Source organism: Brassica oleracea, chromosome C8 (genome assembly GCF_000695525.1).
Source record: "Brassica oleracea var. oleracea cultivar TO1000 chromosome C8, BOL, whole genome shotgun sequence".
NCBI lineage: Eukaryota > Viridiplantae > Streptophyta > Magnoliopsida > Brassicales > Brassicaceae > Brassica > Brassica oleracea.
Genome location: NC_027755.1, coordinates 10011014 through 10020229, shown reverse-complemented (window position 1 = coordinate 10020229; position 9216 = coordinate 10011014).

The following is a 9216-nucleotide window of genomic DNA, read 5'->3' as shown; positions in this document are numbered from 1 at the left end:
CAAACTATTGTTTCATTCTCCAAAATATAATAAAAATAATAACTTAATTCCGCGCAAGGCGCGGGTCTTATCCTAGTATATATGATATCCGTAACGTATAATTTTTTAATGTCGAACTTATTTTGTTGCCTTTTACAAAAGAGTTAATATTGCATTATAATTAACGTTGACAAAAATGTTCATAAAACGTTCGATTATAATACGTGTTCCTAAAATAAGCATAAAATTGTTCATAAAATTATTCCCGTTTCTTTAGTTGCATTTTTAAGAAATTTGATATTAGTTTAAAAATGTTCATAAAATGTTGCATAAAAATGTTCATAAAATGTTGACTCGGTTTCAAAAAGGTTCATAAAACGTTGCATTATAATACGATTTGATATTAGTTTAAAAATGTTCATAAAATGATTAACGTAAATAATTAACGTAAACAAAAATGTTCATAAAACGATTTGATAGATGTCGAACTTATTTTGTTGCCTTTTACAAAAGAGTTAATATTCTGCCTGTCATAAATTCCCGTTTTTTTTAAATCGGATTGTAATCATATAGTATAATGTATATGACCAATGACATTTGGTTGTAATTATTTTAGTTCACAAAGGGGTTTTTTAAAAAGTTAGTGAGAGTGCATGAGGTGATGACACATAGGAAATTGCACTCATGTAATAAACACATGAGGCCAAAGTTTATTTCTATGAATGTTCCTCCTTTAATAAGAAAGAGATAAGAAGTTTGGCCGTCAGCTCAACTCATCGTCGGGATACATTCTGCTGGAATTACACAAAGAATGAAAACTACACAGTTAAATCTGGTTACTGGGTGGCTCATAATTTATTAACGACTGAGGATGAAAAAGAAGTTTTGGAGCCAAGTATCACTAAGCTTCAAGCATTTGCTTGGAAACTAAAGGCGCCAAAGAAGATATGTCATCTTATATGGAAATTGTTAACTGGTCATGTGGCAGTAATAAAAAATTTAGTAAGACGCAATATGAGGTGTGATAACTACTGCCCAAGATACGGAGAACCTGAAGAATCAGTAACCCATGCCATTTTTGAGTGTCCACCAGCTCTGCAGGCCTAGTCATTATCATGAACTCCAACAAGTCCAAATTTATTCCCAGTATCAAGCGTCTACACAAACATGAATTACCTATTCTGGAGGAAAAAGGGCATCATTGAGCCAGTACAAGACAGAGATCTTTATCCCTGGATAATCTGGTATATCTGGAAGGCTAGGAATGACAAGCTCTTCAGGGGGATAGACAGAGACCCATTAAAGCTGGTTAGATATGCAGAAAGTGAATGCCAAGCCTGGTATGATGCGAATGAAGTGCCACAACCAGTGATACAGGAAAATAATACTGAGGAATCCCAAGTCTTAAGCTTGGGTAATATCTGCCTGTTAGATGGATCTTGGACATCTGTTGCTCAATTTAGCGGATGTGGATGGGTTTGGATGAACAGTGGTGGGAACATACAGCTTATGGGGACCAGAAATATCACTCGACGCGAATCAGCCCTGCATTCGGAACTAGAAGCACTGCGATGGGCAATGGAGAATATGCTTCAACACTCGACATGTCAGAGCTTTGGGACAGACTGTAAGAACCTGATCGCAATGATAAAGGAACCTCATGCGTGGCCAAGATTTGCGACGAAATTGGAGAGGATAGAGACGCTTCAAATATGCTTCCCGGACTTCAGCATCACTCATGTGCCAAGAGCGCGAAATCAGATTTCAGATTTTTTAGCAAAAACTGCAAGATCTTTCCATAGGGAGTTATTTTTTATTGGCTGCTCTATTCCGGTCTGGTTACCCAGACCACCTCTAGCCTGAGTAATAGAATGACCTTTCGACGTAAAAAAAAATAAATAGAGTACACTGGGTTAATTGTTGAGCCTATATATTACATATTGTTGATCCCCTAATCTGGCTCTCTTTGCTAATTGATCAACTTGTTGTACAAACATTCTAGGAACTTTCCTAAAAGAGAAGTTATTGAGTTTAGAAAGCTTAAGGATATCTTGAACAAGTATTGAAGCCTCATTGCAGGTTGCAGCTTGGTTTTTCCTCTGATTGTCGCCTTCCAAACTCTTGAAGAACTGTGAATTGTCTCCTAGAATTGTGACATTCTTGTAAGATAAGCGATACGATTGTTGAACAGCTAGGAAAGTTGCCATTGCCTCAGCTTCAGGTATTGAATATGTTGGAGCGATTGCTGAGCTTCCTTGGATGATTGGGGTGCCTTGTCTACTGTATAAGGATCACCCAATTCAAGTCTTTTCAGTAGGAGATTTCCAGGAAGCGTCTGCAACGCAGTATAAGCATGTCTCTTGGGGGAGGATATCAGTGATGAATTGAGGTTGCGCAGATGAAGCGGAAGGCGTGGCAGGTTCATTCTGGAGTAGGGCTTCTTTCCATAGGTTCATATCCATCATAGCCGCCTTAATTACCTGGACTATATGATCTCTATTATTTTCAAAGAGTAACCGGTTCCGCATTTTCCATATCCTCCATCCTAAAAACAATGCTAATGTACTTTGTGTGTCTCTTGCACAACCCATAACTAGGTTTTAAGTAAACTACAAGAGATCGAAGTCTACACTTATTCTCTGGTAAATATCAGAACACGCAAGATTCCAGATCTCCCTCGACACTCTGCATTCATATATTAAATGTGATATAGTTTCCATTCCTTCACCACAGAGCTAGCATTCAGGATTAACTATACATCCTCTTCTGACTAAAATGGTAGCAACCAGCAACCCATTATGAAGCAGTTTCCACCAAAATATTTTAAGTTTCGGTGGAATATTTAGCATCCATAATTTATGCATGAATGTGTTTCGTAACTGAGGAGAAGAGTAGAGTAAAACCTGATTTGGCTGTGCAACTTCCGCATTCAATTGCCTTTGGACGTAATAGCCTAACTTCACCGTGTATGATCCTGTTTTGCTTAACTTCCAATACAACAAATCTTGGGTCTCTGTTATGCTTGGGCGGAGATGCATAATTCTCTGAACATCTTCATTCTGAAATAATTGTTGTAGAAGAGGTTGGTTCCATGAAGATGTTCATGTAATAAAGAGGTCCTGACTCTCAGATTTGGGTGAACGAACATGCCTGGACCTGTTGGTGTATTTTGTGGGTCACCCAATAACCAATTATCTTGCCATACTCTTATTTGAGCTCCGTCTCCTACCGCCCAATGCATCCCTTTTTGAATGATCGGACGTGCCTGGATGATGCTCCTCCAAGCTAGACTTGAGGTCTGATAGCTGCAAGCCTCCATAAAGCATGTTCTTCTATAGTATTTAGCTTTATAGACTCTAGCTAAGAGAGATGAAGGAAAAGTAATTAATCTCTAGGCTTGTTTTGCTAGTAAATCTTTGTTGAAAGCCAATCATATCTCTAATTCCAAGTCCTCTGTCTTTCTTGGAAGCTGTTATTTTGTTCCAGGCTATCCACATAATCGAGTGCTTATCCTGAAATGCAGACCACCAAAACTTTCTCATCGATTTCGTAATTTCATGAACCAAAGTCTTTTGTAGTAGAAAACACGACATTGTATATGTTGGTAAAACCGTGATAACCGATTTTAGAAGGACCTCTTTACCAGTAGGTGAGAGAAGCTTAGAGTACCAACTCTCCGGTTTGGTTTTAACTCTCTGGACTATGAATTGGAAGACTTCTTTTCTTCTTCTTCTTCCTATATGTTCAGGTAGACCCAGATGGCGACCAAATCCACCCACTTTTGTAATGCCAAATATGTTGGAAATGTTTGATTATGTTGAGAAACAAGTACCTTTACTGAAAGCAATGGCTGATTTGGCATAGTTAACTTCTTGTCCTGATGCTTTCTGGTACACACCAAGAATAGTAGATAGGTTATGGCCTTATTCTTCAGTTGCTTTACAGAAGACTAAAGAGCCGTCTGCAAAAATTAAATGTGATATAGCAGGACCACTTCGTGATGCTTTGAAACCATGAATATTCTGATTTTGTATGTTCTGTTTAATCAGTCTAGAAAGTGATGCGCCTCGGATCATAGACCCGGACCAGGATGATGCGACCATGGCTGAGACAGCTGATTCTTCAACAAAGGACAAACCAGGAGGGCTTAATGGCGAGTATACTGATCTAAAACCAGCTGGTGAGACAGAGGACTAGCTGAAACAGAGTGTGCATGAACTGGAACCAGCTGAAGAGAATGTGCATGAGCTTAAACCAACTGAAGTGAGAGTAGATGAGCTGGATGAGCTGAGTGAGTTAAGTGACACTAGCTTGGAGCTGAATGAGCTAAGTAACACTGAAGATGGAGCTGGTTTAGTTGCTGGGCGAGATGAACCTTTTTCAGCCCAAGGAAAAATTCATAACAAATTCAATTTGAGTCAGTTTTACACCAAATTCGACCAGGCCTTTGCTGATGGTATCCTGCCCATTTGCATCAAGAAATATCAACAAAAGGAGTCAAAGTCGTGATCATCCAAGAGGCATTCAACAACACACTTATTTCTGGTCAAAAGTCTTAGTCTTTGTTTATGTTTTCTAAGTTTCTAGTTTGCTACAAAACTCTTAAGTCTTTCTTTGACTCATTGTACTATAAATATGTAAACTCTTCCATGAATAAAATCAGTCTATGTTTTTGAGTTTATTTTCGTTTCTTCTCTGAGTGAGAGAGAGAGAGTTATTTAGCTAGTTCATTGGTATGGTTAGCTCCAAGCAAACTTCTTTTTTCCGTTGGTCTTGTGTGTCATATCAAGCAGCGGATCGAGACTGCCCTTTTGTTGGACCGGTGCGTCACATCCGGCAAAAAATTGGTTCGGGAATATCAAAGGCCATTCCCCAACCTTTGTGTGACCCTTCAATCCATCAAGTTCTCCTTCAGAGTTCATATCCAATCCAATCCGGTCGAGTGATCCTTTTTAAGGCGTATCAAAAAGGCCTTCAGTGCATATAATATACAAATACGGGGAGATTGGGTCACCTTGTCGAAGTCCCCGTGTTGGTTTGATGAATCTTGTAGGTTCTCCATTGATCAACACTGAATAGGTGACTGTTGTAATACATTTCATGATCCATCTTCTCCACTGCTGACAAAATCCCATCCTCTCCATTGCTGCATCAATAAATCCCCATTCAACTCTATCAAAAGCTTTGGCTATATCTAATTTTAAAGCCATAAATTTATTCTTAAGGCTTTTAGTATTCAGGGAATGCATAAGCTCGTGAGCAATTAGAATATTATCAGTGATGAGCCTCTCAGGGATAAATGCAGACTAGTTTTCGGAAATGATGCTATTCAGCCAGGGCTTCAGACGCTCAGCTAATATCTTAGATATAGTTTTATACGCAACGTTAGCTAAGCTGATCGGCATGTAATCTTGTATTGTAATAGGGTTCTCAACCTTTGGTATTAGACAAATGTGGGTCTGATTAACCTTGGGGTCTAATCTTTCTTGTTCAAAGAAGATTTTAATGAAAGAGAGAAGACCTGGCTTGATGGAGTCCCAGTGTTGTCTATAGAAGTTCGGAGTCATTCCATCAGGTCCCGACGCCTTCTCTGGGTTCATTTTGAAAACTGCTTCTTTGATTTCTTTCTCCAATATCGGCACAGTCAAGGCTCTATTCATTTCTTCAGTAACTGATACAGGAATACCACTCATTAAATTATTGTCAAGAGAGCTCCCATTACTCTTGTATAACGTCAGAAAATAATTTTCTATGTGCCTATGGATGTCATTTGGTTTAAAAAGTAACTTCCCTTGATCATCTTGGATTTGTGCAATCCTATTATAATGCCGTCTCTGTCTAGTTTTGTTGTGGAAGTACTTTGTATTTTTATCCCCTGCTTGCAACCAAAGTACTCGACTCTTTGTTCTCCAATATTCTTCTTCAAGTCTATATTGAAGTTGGAATTTAGCCTTAAGCATAGTCAGGAGATTATAATCAATGATAGGAGAGTCATAGACACCTTGTATTTCTTGTTTGAGCCTCTGAATAACCTTCTGTGAGGTTGTTATTTGCTTACTTCTCCACCTGGATAATGCCTTTATACAGTGGAGGATGATAGAGTGAATTCCATAGGAGAGATTAGAGTTTTCCTGACCGTACACTTGTTCTACCATCTGTTTCAGTCCTGGGTAAAGCCTCCACCTGCTGTCATATCTGAACAAAAAAGCTTTGTTTCTTTTGTTTTCATTAGTGTCAAGTAGCAAAGGTCTATGGTCAGACCCAATCCAAGGCAAAAGAGAAACTGTAGCCATAGGGAATTTATCCAACCAGTCGCAGTTAGCTACAGCTCTATCAATCCTAGACATGATAGTATATTTGGATCTTTTTCCTAACCAAGTATACCTTCCACCAAAGGTTTTAAAGTCTTGAAGACCCAAAACAGAAAGCATAAGGTTAAATAGGGAGCAAGATCGCAACAGACCTGGAGATGCCGCCTTGATTTTCATTCCTGGTCTTAATATCATTGAAGTCTCCGATCAGAATGCGAGGTTTGTTCTGTATAGAAGACCTGCATTTTCTGAATCAATTATTTGACGCCACTGAGCTTGCCGATATTTTACAATAGGATTTCCATATATATAGGTCAACCAAAAAGTATTGGCGCCTTCTTCAACAGACATGATTACAGTACAGATTAGGATTTCCCAAAAAAGATAACTTAACCCTATCATTCCAAAAAAAGGCTGCACCACCACTGCTACCACAAGCAGGCACCACTACAGAGTTCTTATAGCCTAGATCCTTAGCTAAGTCTTGAACAAAACTATTTACATTCTTAGTTTCAACTAGAAGCATTATATAAGTTTTCCTGATATCTTTTATATGTGGAATTGTCAGGGGGCTTCCTAAACCTTGTCAATTCAATGTAACAGCTCATGGATCGCCTTGTGGTTTGAGGAGAACCACCGAACCATAGTTGGGTTGTTCTAACTCAATCCGCTTTGCTGATGTAGTAGCCTGATCTTCTTCATCTTCAGGAGTTTTCCTTTTAGTTCCTTGATCCCCTGCAATTGTGGTTGGGATGGTTTGTGAAGGAACTTGTGTCTGATTAGTCTTCTCATGTCTCGTACTCTCTCTTTGAACCAATGACTTCTCTCCTTGGCTCGATTCTACTTTCATAGATGCAGCAGCTGCCGATGATTCTCCAACCTCTCTAATGGAGATATACTCACTTATGGCTTCACATCTCTGTTGTGCTGATGCGTACGGGTTGGTTCCTATATCCATCAACTGGAACTGGCGTTGCTTCAACTTTGGATACTCGCTACATAGTTCGTACTCATGTTTGAGACTCCCGCAGAGGGTACAAAACTTTTGTAACCCCAGAAATCGAAATTCAATCTCTACAGGAGGCATGTCCTTCATGATATCTACCATTCTTGCTAAGGTGATTTCCCCATCAACATCAAAGAGGATTTCCTGGCCGTATTAGGCTCAACAATTGTCACTTCTTCGACATGACCTAACTTTGACCCAATGTCTTCCACAATACTATGGTGACGGTAGATATCATGAAGCTTGGAGATGCGAACTTTAAACGGGATATACTTCAAGAAGGTTGGGTTATCCCTATTACTCCATCGATCCAAAGCTACCTACCAACCTCTATAGGTATATGGTTGTTTCTCGAGAACCATCAGGAGCTGATGTTCAGTGTCAAAGTAGAAGTTAACGGTGTCGTCGTCGTTAATCTGTCCTTCTACTTTCCCTACCAGCTCCCAAGTTCGAGGAAGGGCCACCTTGATGCCAGCCGGATTTTGATGATATGGATTGAGCCTTTTGCAACGAGGCATAGCCCATGGTCTTTATCGAATTCCTTTTGAGTTTCTTCGCGTACTGACCACCTTGGTTTATCAAAATCCTGTAACCCCTTCCAAACTTCCTTCAACGGATCAGGTTGTTGATAGTGATGTTGATTCTGATCCTGTTCCTGATGCTCTTCGTCGGATTGCATGTTGAAAATTTTGGATTTTGATGCAAGTTTGAGGAAGATTGAAGTTGGTTTCAAGTATTCTCCGGGAGATTCTGGAAATCACCTTTGCGGAGAGAGAGAGTTTTTTTTTACTTCAAAGTATATCTCACTAAAGTCTTCTCTCACTGAATTAAATTTCTTTAACTGTCAGAATGTACGAGTTTGCCGACCATATAAGATATAACCAATGGCGGATCTACAAATATAATATTTATCGGTGGCAAACTTATAAACACAGTTTAATAATTAGGTCTAGCCGCTCTCGAGGGACGAAGAAGGCGATTCTCAGATCCAATCGTTTCTGACGGTGATTCAGCACTCCGCGGGTCCTGCAGTGTCGCAAGAGAGACTAGCATACACTACTTGTGGTTCAGAGGTCTCTCAGCATATCGCATCCCTGTGAAGTCTCACCCAAGCAACAGCCGCTTGTTGATTGTGATCGTCCCCTTGTGTGATTCTCTCTGTTGGAAGTTTCCTTTGAAACTTTGATCTTCACGTTCACTGACGTGGGGATTACAGCAAGGTGATCTTACATCACTCTGTTTCACTCGGTTCCGGTCTCTGTTTTCATTCGGCTCTGGTTTCTGTTTGGTCGCGTCTCTTCACGTGATCTGATAGTTCTGACGTGATCTTACGTCGCGATCTCAGTTAATCTGCTTGTTCTGAATCAATCCTGATCACGCCTTCTCCATTCGTTTGATCTGACCTTACGACGTGTTCTTTCTGCTCTGTTCTGCTTGCGATCGTGGTAGCAGAGGAATTGAACCGCGGGCATTCATATGGGGTCCTCGTACCGTTCCAAATCAACTCATATGGTTGATATCAAGGGTAAGGGAATCCTCTACGAGGATGATGATGAACCGATCAAGCTAATTGATCATGATATCTCTCAAAACATCGATGAATTCAAGCTGTCTCTGATCGGGAAGATCTTAAATCCAAAAAAGCAAAGTGTAGAGAAGCTTCTACAGAAAATGCCAGTTCAATGGGGCATGTAGGATCGCATCACTGCTAATGATTTGGGAAATGGAAAGTTTCTACTCAACTTTTCCACTGAAGATGAGCTAAACTCTGTTCTTCGACAGGGTCCCTTTCATTTTAACTTCTGTATGTTTGTGTTGGTTCGGTGGGAGCCTATTGTCCATGATGACTATCCTTGGATAATCCCGTTCTGGACTAGATTGATCGGTGTACCTTTGCATCTATGGACTGAGAACAATCTG